Consider the following 23088-nt stretch of genomic DNA (forward strand, 5'->3'; position numbering starts at 1 on the left):
AGAATGATGATTTCCAGTTTCATCCATGTCCCTACAAACGACATGAACTCATCATTTTTTATGGCCGCATAGTATTCCATGGTGTATATGTGCCACATTTTCTTAATTCAGTCTATCGTTGTTGGACATATGGGTTGGTTCCAAGTCTTTGCTATTGTGAATAATGCTGCAATAAACATACGTGTGCATGTGTCTTTATAGCAGCATGATTTATAGTCCTTTGGGTATATACCCAGTAATGAGATGGCTGGGTCAAATGGTATTTCTAGTTCTAGATCCCTGAGGAATCGCCACACTGACTTCCACAATGGTTGAACTAGTTTACAGTCCCACCAACAGTGTGAAAGTGTTCCTATTTCTCCACATCCTCTCCAGCTCCTGTTGTTTCCTGACTTTTTAATGATTGCCATTCTAACTGGTGTGAGATGATATCTCATTGTGGTTTTGATTTGCATTTCTCTGATGGCCAGTGATGATGAGCATTTTTTCATGTGTTTTTTGGCTGCATAAATGTCTTCTTTTGAGAAGTGTCTGTTCATGTCCTTCGCCCACTTTTTGATGGGGTTGTTTGTTTTTTTCTTGTAAATTTGTTTGAGTTCATTGTAGATTCTGGATATTAGCCCTTTGTCAGATGAGTAGGTTGCAAAAATTTTCTCCCATTTTGTAGGTTGCCTGTTCACTCTGATGGTAGTTTCTTTTGCTGTGCAGAAGCTCTTTAGTTTAATTAGATCCCATTTGTCAATTTTGGCTTTTGTTGCCATTGCTTTTGGTGTTTTAGACATGAAGTCCTTGCCCATGCCTATGTCCTGAATGGTAATGCCTAGGTTTTCTTCTAGGGTTTTTACGGTTTTAGGTCTAACGTTTAAGTCTTTAATCCATCTTGAATTGATTTTTGTATAAGGTGTGAGGAAGGGATCCAGTTTCAGCTTTCTCCAGATGGCTAGCCAGTTTTCCCAGCACCATTTATTAAATAGGGAATCCTTTCCCCATTGCTTGTTTTTCTCAGGTTTGTCAAAGATCAGATAGTTGTAGATAAGTGGCATTATTTCTGAGGGCTCTGTTCAGTTCCATTGATCTATATCTCTGTTTTGGTACCAGTACCATGCTGTTTTGGTTACTGTAGCCTTGTAGTATGGTTTGAAATCAGGTAGTGTGATGCCTCCAGCTTTGTTCTTTTGGCTTAGGATTGACTTGGCGATGCAGGCTCTTTTTTGGTTCCGTATGAACTTTAAAGTAGTTTTTTCCAATTCTGTGAAGAAAGGCATTGGTAGCTTGATGGGGATGGCATTGAATCTGTAAATTACCTTGGGCAGTATGGCCATTTTCACTATATTGATTCTTCCTACCCATGAGCATGGAAAGTTCTTCATTTGTTTGTATCCTCTTTTATTTCATTGAGCAGTGGTTTGTAGTTCTCCTTGAAGAAGTCCTTCACATCCCTTGTAAGTTGGATTCCTAGGTATTTTATTCTCTTTGAAGCAATTGTGAATGGGAGTTCACTCATGCTTTGGCTGTCTGTTTGTCTGTTGTTGGTGTATAAGAATGCTTGTGATTTTTGTACATTGATTTTTTATCGTGAGACTTTGCTGAAGTTGCTTATCAGCTTAAGGAGATTTTAGGCTGAGACAGTGGGGTTTTCTAGATATACAATCATGTCATCTGCAAACAGGGACAATTTGACTTCCTCTTTTCCTAATTGAATACCCTTTATTTCCTTCTCCTGCCTAATTGCCCTGGCCAGAACTTCCAACACTACGTTGAATAGGAGTGGTGAGAGAGGGCACCCCTGTCTTGTGCCAGTTTTCAAAGGGAATGCTTCCAGTTTTTGCCCATTCAGTATGATATTGGCTGTGGGTTTGTCATAGATAGCTCTTGAGAATAATTTTGAAGACTTTACTGAAACGCCGTGTGGAGAATGTTAGAAAAACATGATATACACCCAAGGGATCACAAAAATATTGATATATTTGATACATTTTTCCGACTATTTAATACTGCATATACATAAAAATGCATACACATAAAACTTTGGTAAAACTGAAAACTCACCCCATATGTTCTTAATATCTATCAGTTCCTATGCCATTCTTTCATTGCATTTATATGTAGACATACATATTTTTTCTTACCTACCTCATATGATATGCTATTTTATATCATGCTCATATACATGCTACTTTAACCTTTTTAGTTGTATCAAATGTAGAATTTTACCCTATTTAAAAATGTATTATAAAAATACAGCATAATTTATTTAATTAGTCCTTTATTATTACAGATTTGTATTATTTCCAGAGTGTATTACAAACCAGATTATAAACCAGAGTGTAATAATTGTTCTTGAAGGAAAATTATCACATACAAACATGACTATTTTCTCTTTAGGATACTGTACCAACAGTAATTGTTGGCTCTGTGTTTTTAAAGGCTTTTCATATGTAGTTCTTAGCTTTGCAAGCTTTTCTTTTTCTTTTTCTTTTTCTTTTTTTTTTGTGTGTGACAGAGTCTCACTCTGTCACCTAGACTGCCATGCAGGGGTGTGATCTCGGTTCACTGCAACCTCCGCTTCCTGGGTTCAAGCAATTCTCCCACCTCAGCCTCTTGAGTAGCTGGGATTGCAGGTGCCTGCCACCATGCCTGGCTAGTTTTTCTTTTTCTTTTTTCTTTTCTTTTCTTTCTTTCTTTTCTTTTTTTTTTTTTTTGTAGAGAAGGAGTTTAGCTACATTGCCAGACTGGTCTCGAACTCCCGACCTCAAGTGATCCACCGACCTCTGCCTCTCAAAGTGTTGGGATTACAGGGTGAGCCACCACACTTGGCCCCTATCTTTCCTTACAGTCATTATATTCTTATGTATGTACCTGCATTTTTGCCCCGATATTTAGAGAAGTGTTTTATTGGATTTCAAAAATGTAAGAGTTTTATTTTGTTACTGATTTCTAGTTAAAAGTATTTGTTACTGTGGCCAGGAAATTTTTACCTTCTGAATTTAATTGATTTTTTTTCTTAAATAACAAAATAGGTATTAAATTTGGACATTAAAAAAATCAAGTTGGGGCCAGGCGCAGTGGCTTACACCTGTAATCCCAGCACTTTGGGAGGCTGAGGCGGGTGGGTCATGAGGTCAAGAGTTCGAGACCAGCCTGGCCAAGATGGTGAAACCCCATCTCTACTAAAAATACAAAAATTAGCTGGCCATGGTGGCGGATTCCTGTAATCTCAGCTACTCGGGAGGCTGAGGCAGGAGAATTGCTTGAACCCAGAAGGCGGAGTTTGCAGTGAGCCAAGATCATGCCACTGCACTGTAGCCTGAGTGACAGAGCAAGACTGTCTCAAAAAAAAAAAAAAATCAAGTTGGACTGTCAGAAAATGAAAGAAATGTTCGTTCATTCATGTATTCTTTCATTTGTTTATGAATAGTCATACATGGTTCCTGTTGCCTTTAGATAGATTAGGACTATTCCTACATAAAAACTCGTGACATTTACATGTCTGACCTTTTACTGAAGTAATTTAGTTATATTAATTCAGCTTGTTCAATTAGCTTGTCTTCCACGTATTTTAATAAGGAATCATAATTCTTTTGAGTTTTTAATTATGATTTTATTTTTCCATATGCTTTTTACTTTTTAATTTATAGATTCAATGCTATCCCCATCAAGCTACAATTGACTTTCTTCACAGAATTAGGATAAACTACTTTAAATTTCAAATGAAATTAAAAAAAGAGCTTGTATAGCCAAGACGATCCTAAGCGAAAAGAACAAAGCTGGAGGCATCACGCTACCTGACTTCAAACTATACTACAAGGCTACGGTAGCCAAAACAGCATGGTACTTGTACCAAAACAGATATATAGACCAATGGAACAGAACAGAGGCCTCAGAAATAATGCCACACATCTACAACCATCTGATCTTTTGCAAACCTGACAAAAACAAGCAATGGAGAAATGATTCCCTATTTAATAAATGGTATTGGGAAAACTGGCTAGCCATATGCAGAAAACTGAAACTAGACCCCTTCTTTACACCTTATACAAAAATTAACTCAAGATGGATTAAAGACTTAAACGTGAGACCTAAAAACTTAAAAACCCTAGAAGAAAACCTAGGAAATACCATTCAGGATATAGGCATGGGCAAAGACTTCATGACTAAAACACCAAAAGCAATGGCAACAAAAGCCAAAATTGACAAATGGGATCTAATTTAAACTAAAGAGCTTCTGCACTGCAAAAGAAACTTCCATAAACAGGCAACCTACAGAATGGGAGAAAATTTTCACAATCTATCCATCTGACACAGGGCTAATATCCACAATCTATAAGGAACTTAAATAAATTTACAAGAAAAAAAACCCCATCAAAAAGTGAGTGAAGGATATGAACAGACACTTCTGATAAGAAGATACTTACGTGGCCAACAAACGTATGAAAAAAAGCTCATCATCACTGGTCATTAGAGAAATGCAAATCAAAACCACAATGAGATACCATCTCACGCCAGTTAGAATGGTGATCATTAAAAAGTCAGGAAACAACAGATGCTGGAGAGGATGTGGAGAAATAAGAACGCTTTTACACTGTTGGTGGGAGTGTAAATTAGTTAAACCATTGTGGAAGACAGCGTGGTGTTTCCTCGAGGATCTAGAATCAGAAATACCATTTGACCCAGGAATCCCATTACTGGGTATATACCCAAAGGATTATAAATCATTCTACTATAAAGACACATGCACATGTATGTTTATTGAAGTACTATTCACAATAGCAAAGACTTGGAGCCAACCCAAATGCCTGTCAATGATAGACTGGATAAAGAAAATGTGGCACATATACACCATGGAATACGTGCAGCTTTACATTAAAAAAGCTGAGTTCATGTCCTTTGCAGGGACATGGATGAAGCTGGAAATCATCATTCTCAGCAAACTAACACAAGAACAGAAAACCAAACACTGCATGTTCTCACTCATAAGTGGGAGTTGAACAATGAGAACACATGGACACAGAGAGGGAAACATCACACACCGGGGCCTGTCAGGGGTGGGGGGCTAGGGGAGGGATAGCATTAGGAGAAATACCTAATATAGATGACGGGTTGATGGGTGCAGCAAGCCACCGTGGAACATGTATACCTATGTAACTAACCTGCATGTTCTGCACATGTATCCCAGAACTTAAAGTATAATAATAAAAAAAGAAAAAATATTTCACCATTTTTCGATTTGTGTTACAGATGTAAGCCTGCTAATGTTAACGTAGTTGTGATATAAAACATTTTACCCATTCTCACAACAATTCAAAGATCTAAGACCTTAAATTGGTAGTAATTTTTGGATCAGCACCATATATAAGCTATTATGTTATTTGTAAAATACATTTCTGTCACCTTATAACTTTCATATTTCTGTCAAGGATCCACTGTATCGTCACTGTAAGAATAGATTATTAGTTGCAAAATGCATCATAACTATGCCTTACTTATGTTTGCACTATTATATGTTGTTTTGATTTTTATAATAGTTTAATAGTTTATTATATAGTAATAATTCTCTTTTTTTTCTTTTGAGATGGAGTCTCACTCTGTCACTCAGGCTGGAGTGCAGTGGCACGATCTTGGCTCACTGCAACCTCTGCCTCCTGGGCTCAAGTGATTCTCTTGCCTCAGTCTCCCGAGTAGCTGGAATTACAGGCATGTGCCACCACACCCGGCTGATTTTTGTATTTTTAGTAGAGATGGGGCTTCACCATGTTGGCCAGGCTGGTCTCGAATTCCTGACCTCACGTGATCTGCCTGCCTCAGCCTCTCAAAGTGCTGGGATTATAGGTGTGAGCCACTGCAGCCAGCTATGTAGTAATAATTCTAATATTGCTATGTTTTATCCTGATATGACAGTCCTAATACTGCTTCTTTATTTTTTGGATGAATGAAAACACTGATTTGAGAGTTCTGACAGTAGAGGGTAAATACATTGAGATACATTAACTGGAGAGGTAATTTTAGATATTAAATTAATGAGGAAATGGAAAAATTTAAATAAAGTCTTACTTTGCACAATAGGTAGTAAGTTTATGGAACTCATTGCCCTGAGTTATAATTAATAGGTTAAAGAACACTTAGATAAATACAAAGACTTTTGTTGATGCATAGCTAATATTAGAATTTGAAATGAAAGGACATACTCTCAAATAACTAGTGCCTCACAAAAGCCGAACAGAAGCTGCAGCTGGGGTAGTGAGGATCTGCTTGGAAGTGCCCAAGCACAGACTAGGTTTCACTGTTGGGGATGTTGTAAATAAGTTTCCAGTACTGGGTGATTTTTCAACTGCCTCCAAGTGTTCGAGTCTATGATTAGTGACCATTCTGTATGTTCATGGTTTCCATGCTAAAGAGATGTAAGTGAGCTGGAAAAATATAACTATAAAACTTTCTTCACCATCATGGTATTCCCCATAGCATTGCTTCAGACTGAGGAACTCACTTAGCTGCAGAATAAGTGTGGCAGTGGGCCCAGCCTCATGGACTTCACTAGTCTTACCATGTTCTCCACCATTCTGAAGCAGCTGGCCTGATGGAACATGGAATGTCCTTTGGAAGACTCAGTTATAGCACCAGCTAGGTGGCAGTACCTCAGGAGGCATGGGCAAGATTCTCTACACGGCTGAATATGCTCTGAATCACTGTCCAATATAAGGTGCTGTTTCTCCAATAGCTAGGATTCGTGAGTCCAGGGATCGAAGGTGGAAATAGGAGCGGCTTCACTCACTATCACCCCCAGTGACCCACAAGCAAAATTTTTGCTTTCTGTTCTCATGACCCTAGGCTCTGATGACCAAGGGGTCTCAGTTCCAAAGGGAAGAATGCTTTCACCAGGAGACACAGAAATGGTTCAATTGAACTGGAAATTAAGACTGTCACCTGGCCCCTTTGAGCTTCTCATGCCTCTGAATCAATAGGCAAAGAAGTGAGTTAATACTATGCTGGGTGAGGTGGCTAATCCTCCCTACAGAGGAGAAATTCAACTGCTACTCCACAATGGAGGTAAGAAAGAACATGCTTGAATTTTAAGAGATCCCTTAGTGTGTCACTGCGTATTACCATACCTTGTGATTATAATCAATGGAAAGCTACAACAACCCAATCCAGGAAGGACTACTAATGGCTCAGACCCTTCAGGAATGCAGATTTGGGTCATTCTACCAGGGGAAGAGCCACGACCAAGTAAGGAAGTAAGGTGCTTGCTGAAGGGAAAAGGAATATAGAATGACTAGTGAAAGAAGGTAGTTATGAATATCAGCGACAAGTGACAAGTTACAGAAAAAAGAGGATTGTAATTGTTATGAATAGTCCCCCTTATTTTGTTTAGAATGTGAATATGTTTTAAATATATTTATATTGGTATGTATTAAGAAAATATCTTTGATTTTCACTCTGATTCTTTCATCATGTAACAGCGGATGTATTGACTTAATATCATAGTTAAGTATTGTTAATTTTCGATCATAGTATTTCAGTTACAAGACATAAAGGAGATGAATGAATTTCAAAGACTCTGCCTCCTCTTCTGGGGAAGGGGTTAGTGTGTTTTTAGTTGTATGCAGGATAGTTGTATCATGTTTGGCGAAATTATGACCTTGTTATTGCCTTTATTTTGAGGTAAAGTCTGGCTTAAGGAGATGTGTATGGGTGACAAGCTGACAGAGTTGGACTTGTGATGATTAATTTTATGTGTCAGTGTGACTGGGACATGGAGTTCCCAGATATTTGATTAAACATTGTTCTGGATATATTTGTGAGGGTGTTTCTGAGTGAGATTAGCATTTGAATTGGTAGACAGAAAAGCAGATGGCCAGTGTTTTTAGTCCTCATCCAATCTGTTGGAGGCCTGAATGGAACAAAAGGCGGAGTAAGAGAATTTGCTCTCTCTGCCTGACAGCTTGAATTGGGACATCAGTCTTCTCCTACCCTTGGACTATATATAAAATAATATATATATAATATATAATATATAAATACATAGTAATTATATAAAATATACATAAAATATATAAAATATACATAAAATATATAAAATATAATATATATTATATATATATATTTGGACTTGGACTAGAACTACACCACCAACTTTCTACCACCACTTACATCATCAGCTCTCCTGGTCTTGGGCCTTCAAACTTGGACTGGAACTATGTCACCAGCTTTCCAGGGTCTCTAGTTTACGGGCCATAGGCCATGGGACTTCTCAGCCTCATAGTCATGTGAATCAGTTCCTTATAATCGCTCTCTCTCCATATATATAATATATAATATATATTTATAATGTATAATATAATATATATTATATTTATATATTTTATATATGTAAATGGTATAAGTCCCAGTGCAAGGGTAGGAGAAGACTGATGTCCCAATTCAAGCTGTCAGGCAGAGAGCAAATTCTCTTACTCCACCTTTTGTTCCATTCAGGCCTCCAACAGATTGGATGAGGACTAAAAACACTGGCCATCTGCTTTCCTCAGTCTACCAATTCAAATGCTAATCTCACTCAGAAACACCCTCACAAATATATCCACAATAACGTTTAATCAAATATCTGGGAACCCCATGTCCCAGTTACATTAACACATAAAATTAATCATCACAAGTCCAACTCTGTCAACTTGTCACCCATACACATTTCCATAAGCCAGACTTTACCTCAAAATATGTATTTATATATAATATATACATATATATTATATATACATATATATTATATGTATATATTATATATACATATAATATATAAATATATTTATATTTATAAGTATATATGTATATATAACATATAAATATATTTATATTTATAAGTATATATGTATATATAATATATAAATATATTTATATTTATAAGTATATATATTATATATTTATATATTATAAATATATAATATATAAATTATATATATTTATAAATATATAAATATATAATTATATTATAAATATAATATATAAATATAATAATCTTATAAATATAAGATATTTATAAATATATATTATATATTATATATAAATATATATTTTTATAATTATTTATATTTTTATATAAATATATATGTGTGTGTATATAAGATATAGATATCTCCCCTATATATGCATATGGGAGATATATATGTGTGTATATATATATGTGTGTATATATATATATATATATCTCCTATTAGTTCTACGTCTCTGGAGATCTCTGACTAATATAGTTGATCAATTCTTGCATTCATTCAGCAATAAACAAATATTTACTGAATGTTTTATAGGAGAGTGTATACGATTTGCTGTTTAAATATTTCACCACCAAACAAATGGAGAAATGGTACTCTTGATGTTCACATTGCATGCCTTTGCTTCTTTTTTGAATTCGAATTTGCCTATTATGTTTTGTCTGTTTTTGCCTCTGAGGCAGGAATATTATGGATCTACCACTTGGCCACTGTGTGGCTTTAAGAAAGTGATTTAACTTTTTTGCGATTTTATTTTCTAAACTGTAAAATGATTATAAAAGGTCCCTACCTTTTGTAATTGTTATTAATATAAAATAAACAATACTTAGAACAGTGACTGCTAAGCATTAAGTGCTCAACAAATGATTTCTAGTCTTTTGTTTTCCTCTTCAATAATTTTATTTTAGCTGTGTTTCTTGTAATTACTATTTAGTTCAATGTTTAAAAGCATTGCAACTAAGATCTTTTGTCTTTTAATGAAGTGGTTTAATCTATTTTTATATTCTCCGTAATGAGGTTGGGTTTAGCTTTTTTTTTTTTTTCTTGAGACGGAGTGTCACCCTGTCGCCCAGGCTGGAGTGCAATGGCCTCGATCTCGCCTCACTGCAACCTCCGCCTCCTGGGTTTCAGTGATTCTCCTGCCTCAGCCTCCCAGGTAGCTGGGATTACAGGCACCTGCCACCACGCCCAGCTAATTTTTGTATTTTTAGTAGAGACGGGTTTTCACCATGTTGGGCCAGGCTGGTCTCAACATCCTGACCTCATGATCTGCCTGCCTCAGCCTCCCAAAGTGCTGGGATTACAGTTGTGAGCCACTGTGCCCGGCCCACGTTTAGCATTTTTATCTGTGCTTTGGGGTGTATGTTTATGTATTTCTCTGTTCAAGTATTTCCTATTCCTTCTTTTACATATGATGCTTTTCAAACAAAACATGATCTGGAAGTATGTGCAAACTTATGTTGCCTTATTTTTTACACTAATAAATGTAAAATTTAACCCCACCCCATCCCTAAGCAACTTTGCTTGATTCTTCCTGGTCTCCACTGCTTGGCTTTTCCCAACTGTGCCTTTACATGGATTCTTCTCATAGTCTTTTCCATTTTGGGGACTTTTCTTTCATATGTGAGGTTACTCACTGTTTGTGATTCCTTTCTATTATATAACATATTAGCTGTGATTTGTGCTGCTAGACATTCTAAAAATTGCAAACCCCTGGCCAATTTCTTAACAGTTTCTGGTATGAAATAGATTTCCTTCAATTTTTATATGTGTTGGGTCATTTGAATGGGAATTTGAGTAAGGAATGCAGGGAAATAGGTAAGCTCTTGCTTACCTATTGCCAGTTTGACCTGGAAACACACTATGGCATTTTATTTTTCAGGAATATTATTCCCTTTCTTTCTATGTCCTGGTAACAGCAAAGGCTGCACCAATATTGTGCTTTATGTTTTTTTAGCTGGTAAAATAAGCAATCCCCGTGCTTACAGGATTATGAGAGAAAAGCTGAACCTTTGGATTATCATAGCCTGGTGTCACCCTTTCATTATTAGCATATCTTTCATAAAGATGTGCAGAAGTCAATATAGGTGTGACTTGACAAAGAAAAAGAAAACCAAACTTTGATTTCTTTATGTTAAATTTGTTATTTAGAACCAGAATCTGGTTTATTTTGATGGTGGGCTCCACGTTGAAAGAAAGTATAATGCAAAATAAACTCCTTTTGTTCTTTCCCTGTGATGGAAGCAGCACTTCTGTGTACACTTCTTCATCAGAATCTCTTTTACATCTCTATATCCAGGGACTCACTGTTCTGCTTTCCTTATTAAAGCAAAAAAGTAGACATAAACTTTCAAAAAGTCTTCAAAAGAAAATAAATTTAGGAAAGCTATGGTAACAAGCATATGGAATTGTTTTACAAACTCATAGAGATGAAGAAGTTGCCCCAAATAAATGATCCCACATTTCTGCCTCCTCTTTTCTAGTTTTGTTGGTTTGTTTTCCCAAAGCAACACTCTCTCATGACACATTACATGTGTCAACAGAGAATTCGTTTCATGGAACGTGAGTGTTGGAATATTTTATCCCTGAATCCATCAAGATTACTCAACATCAATGAAATCTGAAATAGGATCTTAGATCCTGGCTAAAAACATGGGCAGATTTTCATTCTGGCTTCTTTACTTTCACATCTTGCTGCCAGATGTGCACAGGTAGCCATAGGGTACCCTTCCTCTCACCCTCCAGGCCTGGTCCATACTTATGACCACATTCATCATGCTTCCATCTTAGAAAACTGCACATTCTTTGCCAAAAGGGAAGGTTTGGGAAGAGAAGACAAACCTCTGTCCAGTCTCTCTTCATTGTGATCATTGACGTCCCTGTCTGTCTATTCTAGTCGCCAGTTGGAGAGTGCGCCGGAGAGAATATTCAGACTGGAGAATGAAAAAACTTCTAGTTACCCAAGCAAAATTGCCACCCTAGTCAAATGACCCCTGGCATTTTCCAGACCTGATATTTTGCTTCCTTGAAGCAAAGGCCACTGATTTGCCAACACTTATTTTATGCATCCTGACTACACTGATATTGATGTGCATTCAGAACAGAAACATTCTTAAGTTTTTAGGGTTAGTCCAATCACTTGTATTTCTAACTCAAGTCTCCCCCCACCCACCCCATAATTTCATTCTCTGCCCGGTGTAGATATACCTCCCAGACTCCTCTCTGGACCGTTCCCCATGAGTGCATTCCTCATTGTACCACGTGCTATTCTTTATTGAATAATGTCAATTTGATTTGCACATGCCTTTTTTTTATTACTGTGACATTTACATGAAGAGAGATTGTGGTTTCTGAGGCCATCAGGACTAGTAGGGTTGCCTTTGGTCTTAGTTATATTCTTCACTTCATTTGACTAAATTTCAGCTGGGTTCTTGGCTCATCTAACTTCTGTGGTTGCATGAATATAAACACTATGAAGTCTTATCCATGTTTTCTTGGCTGATTCCCTAAATACACACTTGCCTGAATTCACCAGTTAATGCTTTGTCTTGGTATTAATTAAACTTGGTATGTTATATCCAAAATGAATTGTTCTGCTTACCTTTTTCCTTTTAAGCACCATCATCATCTCTCTCTCTCTTGCTCTCTCTTTAATTCTCTGGCTTGTTCTTTCTTTTTAAAATATCTTCTGGTTTCTTTCTCTATAAATCTCACGAAATGCTTAATAATGGTCCATTCTATAAGCTGCCTAGTCTGCCTCCTAGGTATGGGTTTGTGAGACTATCTGCATTTACAGTTGGGTGACCTAAGGCAATAGAAGAGGAAACAAATATTCCTCATTTAGCTTTGGATGCTTTCTTCTGTGCCTTTGTTGTAAAGATAATCAAATGAGACTGTAGGAATAGCACTATCTTGGTGCCTGCTGCCCCCACTCCCAAAAAAATCTCTGAAAGGGCAAATAAGATGCTATTTAATTTCAGTATCCTCTCAGCCATTCATAACAGCATATAAATGAAGTAATCTCTCGTAAAGAGTATCCTCTGAATCAACCAAGAAAAAAAGGAAGCATGATCGATTTCAGTGCTAATAAAAGTTTAGAGAGTTGTGTAACATCTAAATTCCCTTATTCTGTGGTGAGTAAACACAGTTCAATTTCTTCAGACTTACAATGAATGGTTGACAATAAGGGGTGTAATATTATTCATGAGGGTGATGGAGAGGAGTCTATGAACAAGGCAGCTGGAAGAGGTCTGTGGAGGATCCATGTGTCCCCACACTTCCACCTCCACTGCATGCCTCAGAGATGGTGGCAAGACTCCTCTGTGGCATGAGTGTGAGGTTGACAGAGGGCCAGGCATGTTGGTGCATACCCATAATCCCAGCTACCTAGGAGGCTGAGACGGAGGGATCACGAGGCCAGGAGTTGGGGGATGCAGTGCACTCCAAGGATGATGCCTGTGAATAGCCACTGCACTGCAACCTGGGCAACGTAGCAAGACCTTGTCTCTAAAAGCAAACAAACAAAAAACAGAGTACTTCTTAAATGGGTTCTTATTAGGCATCAGGTTTTCTTCTGAGAGTCTCATCTATGTTGTTTGTTTTAATGTTTATAAATACCTCATGAAGTCGGCAACTAAGATTTTCTATGTGCATGCAGCATACAGACATCACAGCTGGGATAGAAACTAATTGGGTTGATTCCATAATCCCTAATCCACATTCCTACATTGTACATGGGATCTGTGTGTTACAAAGAGAGATGCTTCATCTCAGTTGAGGTTAATTGGATGTTCTTGTGCCCTATAATTACAAGTGTTATTACAAAATGAGAGAGGAGGAGAAGAGGGAAAGGTGAGGAAGGGAGGAAGAAAGAGAAACAGTGGGTAAAGAGAGAGAGAGGGAAAGAATATAATTTATTATTAAATAATAAAAATAATCTAATTACCCACTGTTGAAAATGTAGATTATATTTTTTGGTAGATATTGCTTAATCCTTTAGCCCAAAAGAAAAACAAATATGCAGCCAAAATGCAACACAAACAAAAGACTACATTGGCCTTTTTCCCTTCCTTCTTTTTGCTATAACATTTTGTTTTAAGGCAGTAATGAATTTCTGATTTGATTTAATTTAAAAATCTGCTTCATTTCTAAACTAACACTCAGGTAAGTGTCAAACTTCCAATTATACACATAAAAAATATGTTTGGAACCTAAGTTAAAAACTCTATTTGCATTAGGCTTTAATCATCATAAAAGAAAAATGTAAATGTTTCCAAGAGGTCCAGCTACATAAATAATCATCCGTTTCTTAAGTGCACAGTAGAGTTTTCCCCTAAGAAAATTCTATGACTTTGAGAGTAATGTAATGGTAATTAATTACCAGAAAGAGATTAATATTGCGTGCCAAGAATGATAAAGAAATGCACAGAGGCCCTATAAACGCAATCTGCAGGACAGAGAGGGAAATGTACGAGCCCATTTAATTTAAATTTCAGGTTTATTTCATGAAAAGTTACCTCCTCCTTTTTAAAATTAGTTATTTCAGTTGAATTCGTATTCAACATCACCTAAACACTTGCAATAACCTTTTTATTGGCCTTCATATTTCTAATATGGTATCTCATCTAAACTTTTGTCTTAGGAAATCTATGTCTTGTTGTTCCCAATCATTTCATCATGTCTCAGTTGTCATAGTTCTCTGCTCAAAAATTTCCAATGGCTTCCTATTGCTTTCAGGATACATTCCAGTCTTTTAAGAAAGACTTTGAGATTTTTCATCAGTATGACTTTGACCAAATTTGTTCTATTCCTACATTGCTTGCTCCTAAGAGGCTCACCTTTTACCTACCTGTTGTTTCCTAAATGTGAAGGCTAAAAAATTATTGGGACAGTTATGAGTTAAAAATACAGATTCCTAGGCCTCTTTCAAGGAATCGGATTCTCCAGGAAAAGGAACTTGGAATCTCCATTGTAACAAGTGATCCATGTCTTTCAGGCAGGTTTGGAAACTCCATCCTAAGCAAACCCCGTCATTTGCCATCCCCTGAACATGAGCCACACTTCCCCTTCTCTACCCTCTTTGCTTACCACAAACCATTTTCCTCACTGAAATCCCACTATCATGAACAGTTCAATCGTATGTGTCGTTAGTATGGTTTCTCAAAAAGTAGAGCTTACAACAAGACTTTCAATGCAGGCAGTTTATTTGGGAGGTGATCATGGGAAACAGGAATGGGGAATAAGGGAAGTGAGTCAAGGAAGGGAAACAAGGGCCATATACACACTTTATCAAGGTATTGCTGTTACTAAGGACAGCTTAATCCTACTGGCTCATTGACAATCTCCTAAAAAGACTTTCTGTCTTCTAGAAATGTCTGTCTGAAGGGTGAAGCCTGGGCATGTATCCACCTGCTCCCATCTTCTTCTGTGTGGGTGACTCCCGGGGCATCAAATTCCCTGCTCCTCTAGCCTAGGGATCCTTCAGTGTTGAAGCAGTCTTTGGTGCAAAAAGTGGAAAGAGGCACAGTGCATGTTCCAGATGGGACTCTGCCAGTTAGAGGAGAGCCTGAGTGCTCATGGCACCATTCAATGCAGCTGGAACTAAAGTCAGAGGGGGGCCCAGGGGTAGAAACTGGGCTGCAAACACATTCACCACATGCATCCTCCATATATCACATTAGTTAACTATTGTGTAACAAATTACCCCAATAACAAATCATGTGGCCCCGTTTTTCATGATGCGATTATTTGACATTGCATGTCTGTATCAAAACATCTCATGTACCCCATAAATACGTATACCTACTATGTACCCACAAATTGTTTTAAAAAATTAAAAACACAAAATAACAAAACAAATCATGTGGCTATATATATACCTTTCTTACTGTGAAGCTTCTGTGGGTCAAGAATTCAGATGTGGCTTAGCTGGATCATTCAGCTCAGGGGTTCCTACAAGGCTTAAATCATTTTGAAGGCTTTACTGGAAAAAATGTGTGCTGTGGACTAAATTTTCATGTCCCCCCCCCCAAATTTATATGTTGAAGCTCAAATCCCCAATATAATGGTATAGGAGGTGGGATCTTTGGGAGGTAGTTAGGTTGAGGGTAGAGCCGTCATCTATGAGATAAGTGCCTTTGTAAGAAAAGACAGGAGAGACGGTGGTCTCTTTCTCTTCCATGTGAGGTCACACCAAGAAGGTGGCTATCTGCAAATCAGAAAGAGGGCCCTCACCAGGAACCCAATTGGCCAGCACTTTGATCTTAGACTTGCCAGCCTCAAGAACTGTGAAAAATAAATTTCTGCTGTTTAAACTGCCCAGTTTATGACGTTTTTTTATAGAAGCCTGAACTGACTAAGACAACGTGCTTCCTGGCTTACTACATGGTTGTTGCAGGATTCTGTTCCTTGGGAGTAATTGGACTGAGGGCTCCAGTTAATGGCTGGCTGTTGGCCAGAGGCTTCCCTGGGTTCCTTTCCACATGAGCCTCTCCACGGAGCAGTTCATAACATGGCAGCAGGCTTCATGAGAGTGCTCCTGCAGGAGGGCGAGTGAGAATGAGACAGAGACGGCTTTTTGTAACCTGCTCTAGGAGTGACATCCCTTTGCTTCTGTTGTATTCTAACTATTAAAAGAGAGTCATTAGGTCCAGCCCACACTCAAGGAGAGGGAACCCCACAAGGGCTGAATACTAGGTGGTGACCATTGGGCACCATGTCGAAAGCTGTCCCCTGCAATGGTCTTTTCTAATTTTCTCAGGGTGACTTAACTCCTATTTTTTCATACTTTTGTTTGCAGCTCTCTGGTAGTATCCTTCTCATTCAGCTTCTTCTTATATGTATTGGTTTATGCATTTTATCCAAAGATAGAATAGAATAATGATGAAAACTTCGGTTCTGGAGTCACATGCTAGCTCTTTCCTGTGATATCTTTGTGATATTGGGTAAGTTGTTTAGCCTCTCTGAGCCTCAGTCTTCGCACAGGATATAATATCTGCCATGAGGTTTAAAGGAGACCAAGGGCATTCTCATGCCTGGAGCTCACTCTGTGTTCTTATAAATGTGAGTCCTTGTTATTAGAACCTGCTCTTTGGTAACTTCCTTGAGGGCAGGAGTCATAATTTCCCAAACCTTATAGTCCCCCTCTGTGACCCATTATCAGTATTTGAGAAATCATCCATGAATTAATGTCATGATAAAACTTTGTCAAATATCATTTTGCTGTTTTCCCTGTCAAATTTTAAATGTGTTTTTCTCTACATTTGAAAGTTTTGTAAATTTAAGGTAGTATAGAGCACATGGAGAGGGAATTTGAATAAATCACTTGACATCTTTCTCAAAGAAAGCTCTTTTAAAATTAATTCCTATGAAGTCTGGTCAAGAGACAATAAGTACTAAGAAAATATAAGATGCTGTTAGCTTGTAATAAATTTCTCATGCTATGTAGGCATGAAAAACAATATAAACCATTGCAGTTATGAGACTTACTCAAAGCTTGCAGTGCTGTCATGTTAAACCCTTTGTTTATCAAACCATCTCCCTGTTACGTGGTGAAGAGAGCATTGGACTTAACCACTGAAGTGCTGGATCTGAGTTGCATAAGTTCCTAAATCATCTGTACCTCAGTTTGTCTCCTATTCAATGAGGGGCCCTAATTTGAACCTCAGAGAGTTTATCATATACATGGGTTCCCTACTTATGATGGTTCAACTTGTGATTTTCAACTTTACAGTGTTGTAAAAGCGACAGGGCATTCAGTATAGTCCTTGGTTTACAATGGGGCTACATGCAGAGAAACCCATTTTAACCTGGAAATATAGCAAAATCTCACTTTTTACTTACAATATTTGCATTCACAGTGGATTTATCTGGATGTAAGTCAGTCATAATTCAAGTAGTAGCATCTATACTGATTAAGCACCTACTATGTGATATGCTCTGGAAAGCACTAGTGAAAGTGCCCACATACTGCCTGGCATACAGTTGGCATGCAATAGATGCCAACTGAGCGTATCTGTGGTTCTAAGTAGAGGGTTATTTATCATTAAGGGGAGCCTCTAAAGATTTGTCTAGCCCAGAGTGGGGGATTGGTAAATTGCATTTATAATTTAGATGACATTTATATAAGGCAGCTTGAAAAATTTCCAAGAGTGGGAAATGTTGTTGCAAGAGTTTGTTCTTATTTATAGTTTAAAGAACTAGAAGGATTTGGAGTTCTGCGCCTACTATAGAGGATCAGTTATTCAACATATATTGATGGAGTCCCTCCCACATTGCATATCCTCGTCCCTGGGGATACTTCGTTGAATGAGAGAGGCATGGCCCTGACCCAGTGGGGCTTGCAGACAGCAGATTCATGTGGCGAAGGGGAGTGCTGTCACATGGGGCCAGAGCAGTTGTGAGCAATAGGTGAGCAATTGTGTTTGTTTGGGTGAAAGAAGATGCAGACATGTAGCGGGATGCCGGATGCTCATGTTCATAGTGACACACTTAGCTAGCACTAGGGGGCTGATGATAGCATTTGTGGCAGCACTGAGGTGTCTTTTTCTCTGTCACAGCACAGGGGCTGACAGCATGTCTTCTGCAAACAGCCTGCCTGGGTTTGATTCATGCCTTCATCATTAATTCCCTGTGTGATCTTGGCTATGTTACTTGATCCCTTTGAACTTCAGTTTCCTCATCTGAAATGTGACGATAATAATGAGACTTATTTCATGGGGTTATTATGAGGATTGAAGGAATTGATAATGTAAAGTTTCTAGAGCAATCTGGCAAACAGTATTTTGTAACTGCTAATGCTGCTGCTGCTGTTGTATTGTTTTTATTGTAGTTATTATTGCCTCTGTTGTTGTTCTGACTGATCCTATTATTGTTATTCTCAACAGAAGTAGTAAGCTTCAAAGTCCTGTTGTTCTTGCCCACTACTCTTCCCTGCTATGTCTTATTTTCTTGGGTCTCCAGGATATTTCAGCGTTCCTTGATTTATGATTTTTATTTAAGAATCACCTAGGCTGGGCGTGGTGGTTCATGCCTGTAATCCCAACACTTTGGGAGGCCAAGGCTGGCAGATCATAAGGACAGGAGTTCGAGACCATCCTGGCCAAGATGGTGAAACCCCGTCTCTACTAAAAATAAAATAATCAGCCGGGCATTGTGGTGTGCACCTGTGGTCCCAGCTACTCGGGAGGTAGAGGCAGGAGAATTGCTAGAACCCAGGAGGCTAACGTTGTGGTGAGCTGAGATTTTGCCACTGCACTCCAGCCTGGGTGACAGAGTGAGACTCTGTCTCAAAAAAAAAAAAAAAAAAGTCACGTAGAAAATTAAATCCAAGGTATTTAAAAATTATCTGGGGTGTAAGTTAAAATGCAGATTTGAGGGACCCATTTGGTTGAGTCAGTTGATCCTGGGGCTCAGACATTTGTATTTTAATAGGTCTTCAGGCAGACCATACTTTGAGAAAACTCTTCCTTAAGTGCTATAATTGTGAAAACCAGGATTTACAGCAACTCTACTTTGCTTCAGACACTGGGTTAAGAGCTTTGTATATATCTATATCATTTATAATCATTCATATCATTTATAATCCTCAAAACAGCTCTGCTGGGTCAATATTACTATCTCCATTTAATGACGAACAAACTGAGGATCCGAAAATTTAGATACCTTACCCAAAGTCGCAAAGCTAGAGAGCTGCAGAGCCCATCTGTCTCTTAAGCCTGCTCGTTTTCTGCTATGCTGTGCTCTGCTGCACTGTGAGGACCTGCTGGGTCCCTTTTAACCTGTCAGTCCCCAATGCAAAGTCATTTGGCTGACCTGAGCAGGCTCACCTCTGGCTTAGGCTCTGGGTTCAGTGCAACCCCAGGCTGGGGAAACACAAGGACCTCCAGATCTTAAGCATAATAGCTGCACATGAAACCATCCTTGAGAGCCTTTTTCTGACTTCTAGCTCTGGTTCCAAGAGTAGTACCTTTGCTTTGTTCTTGAAGACCAAAATCTTGCCTCAAAAATAACCTTGAGAGTGACCTTGTTCTTTACACCTATTTTTCATTTGGCCTCCCATTCTCTAGTTCCTCTGAGATAAAGGCCGTCTTTTATAACTCTTATTAATTTCTTCCCAACACTGATGAGCCAACCAAAGGAGTCCAGGGTTTGACTCTCTGATTTTCAGGCTTAGGCTACACTGGTGTAGGTATAGAGTCCCAACCAAGCCATGGAGAATGAGTTTTCCCAAAAATAAGAAGGAAAAGGAGTGCTTGGCAAACAAAAGTAAGACATGTTCACTTTGGTGAGATTTTATAGAGGAGGTAATAGCAGAGTGGCATTTTGAAAGCTAAAAGTGTCCTAGACAGGCTTTGGTATTGAGAAAGGTAATGGCAGAGGAGGTAGAGAGTGTGGCCTGCCTAGAGGATTGAAAGGAGCTTCTTGACACAGAGCAAAGTGCAGGCAGAAACACGGTGCTTGGGGTGATTGGAGCGGTCAGAATGATCCTGATAATGAATGATATGGTAAGTAGTGCTCAGGATTTGGTGAGGAGCCACTGGAGGATTTTAAGCACCAATGGGATATGATTTCTGCTCATTGAGTACCTAGAATGTGCAAGATAGGAATGCTAATGCTAAGATTTTCATGATCTGGAAAACCAGTATGACCCGAGAGTGTTTGTGTGTGTGTGTGTGTGTGTGTGTACTCATTTGCACACAAGGGCCAGCATATTCCACCATAGAAAACTTTCCTTTATAGTTTTTACACATTTCATGGTTCTTTTGAAGTTTTACTGCCAGAGAGAGAGATATGGATGTACCAGAATAAACTTAAAAGTCAACCAAGTATTTGAAAGCAAAATTAACTTCTTGCTAATGGTTGAATCTTTTTTATAATTTTATCCTAAGTAATTCTCTGCATGCTTTTTCTTGACAAGGATATCATTTAAAGTCACAGTGGAGTAAATGCAACTAATACGTTTCTCATTCCCTCTCAGTGGCAGATTTTTAATATAAGTGTCAGTGGATAAATCTTCAAAATCCAGCCTACCACCTCTCCAGTCAACTCTCTCCACTTCTAGAGATGGTGTCAGGAACATCAGCAGAGGAATAAGTGTATCACTTTTGATGTCCTATTAAAACAATTTTGGCAACTATTAATTGAATTTCCTGGACGCCAAGGCCCATACCAGACAATAGGAGCTCTAAGATGAATTCCACATGGATCATGCCCATCCAATAAGTGTGTTGATGGGTACATATTCAAGGTGTACCCATCTACACCTTGTAGAGTAGAGTAGAGTGATGGGGCAATATGTTGGGCTGGGTACATGAAGTTAGTTTCATATGACTGTAGCATTAGTAGTGAGTAAATGCAAGAAGACATGAATGACAAATGTGTTGAAAAGCTTTATAAGCTATGTTAAAGACAGGCATGGATTCTATTTATTTTACCCTAAGAACAGTGGTCTGAAGACTTTGAAAGATTTTAAACAAGAGGCTAACTCTAGATGGCATCTTAGAAGAGACACTTTGATGGATAGTGAGTAGGGCTAACATTAGCCCACTTTGAGCAACTGATAACTGTTTTCAAAAAATGTGGCCTTTCCCCTAGGGAGATGGTAGAGGCTGGCACCTGGATTCACAAAACAGAGATTGGGGTGGGTAGTCTGGGAGGGGGGTGTTTCGATATACAGGCATGGCTGGATAGCAGCCACTGCTCCTCCTTGGCAGACAAAACTGGCAAAATGGCCAGCCCTGAAGGGTGTAATGGAGAATGCAAGTAGGAGGCCATTGCACTAGTCCTAGGCAAGGAGTAAAGAAGTCCTGAACGAGGCAGTCACATGTAGGAAGGAGGAGAAGACGAATTTAATAAAATCAGTGGAACTTGGACTTGCTTGAATATTGGATTGTGAGGAAAATAATGGTGCCTACATTTCTGACTTGGTTATTTTAAGATGTCCTGTAATATCTCTTTATGAGATTACATTATATTAACATTCAAAATAGCATATGGTTTAAAATGTGGACCAAGATGCATGCACATTGTTTAATGATCATTATTTCTGATGATTTATGAGAATCTTTTCAGTCCCTCTCAAATGACTGCTAACATACCTCTGAAGCAAAATGAGATTTAATTTTATTTTATTTTCCCCTTCGTTTGTTGCTGGACAATATTCTGTCTGGAAGCCACAGGTGTATAATTTCTGAGCCCTTTATGATGCCCCACTTCATGGATGTCTCACTTCATGGATGTCCCTGTGCCTGTTTCAGCAATCATCAGAACCTCTCCTTCCCTCACCTGAATTGCACACAGTGACATGGTTTGGATGTGTGTCCCACCCAAATCTCATGTTGAATTAGAGGAGGGGCCTGGTGGGAGGTGATTGGATCATGGGTGCACACTTCCCCCTTGCTGTTACCAGTGAGTGAGTTCTCCCCGGATCTGATGGTTTAAAAGTGTGTTACTTCCCCCTTCTGTCTCTCTCTCTCTGTCTCCGCTCCCCCCCGCCTTTCCTGTCACCAAATGAAGAAGGTGCTTGGTTCCCCTTCACTTTCCGCCATGGTTATAAGTTTCTTGAGCCTTCCCAGTCATGCTCCCTGTTAAGCCTGCGGAACTGAGTCAATTAAACCTCTCTTCTCCATAATTTACCTAGTCTCAGGTAGTCCTTTATAGCTGTGTGAAAACCAACTAATACAGTAAATGAGCTAACCCTGTAAAGGCAGTATGCCCCCTGTCCAATATCATACCGACAATGTTTGGCACTAAGAGAAATTCACCTTGTGGGTCAGCTCTTCACCTTAGAAGGGGCAGGTGGACATGAAAAAGGTCCTGCAGCAATAGCTACCTCCTTTTCTAGAAACTGCCTGTGTGTGTTGCCATGTGGTGGATCATTTACCTGCTTTTGCCCATGCCATTTAGTTGCTGAAGACATTTAGTGAAAATGAAAAAAATATCCGGCTACTCAGCGCTTCAAGGGCACTAAATTTTAACCAATCCAACCATAAAATTTAATAAAATACCCCAATGGTCAATTTTCACACAAAATTAACATCTGTTTCTCAAGGCTCTAATCACGTTTCTTGCCCAGCCCGAATCTTGAAAGGCTGCTTTATTACTTCGCTTTCAATCTTTTCTTTTTATTTTTTTTAACCATGATACATATGTGGACAAAAGCAAAAATCAGAATAAAAATGTAAAGAAAAAAAAGAAATTCTTTCCCGAACAAAGATTTTCTGAAGTGTTTCTTCAGAGTAGGTTTTTAAAAAATTTCTCCAAGGACAAGAGGCCAACCTCACAAAATAGCAAATAAATACATTTTCCCCCTCTTTGCGTAGTTCCT

The sequence above is a fragment of the Gorilla gorilla genome, chromosome 21, assembly GCF_029281585.2.
Source record: "Gorilla gorilla gorilla isolate KB3781 chromosome 21, NHGRI_mGorGor1-v2.1_pri, whole genome shotgun sequence".
NCBI classification, from domain to species: domain Eukaryota; kingdom Metazoa; phylum Chordata; class Mammalia; order Primates; family Hominidae; genus Gorilla; species Gorilla gorilla.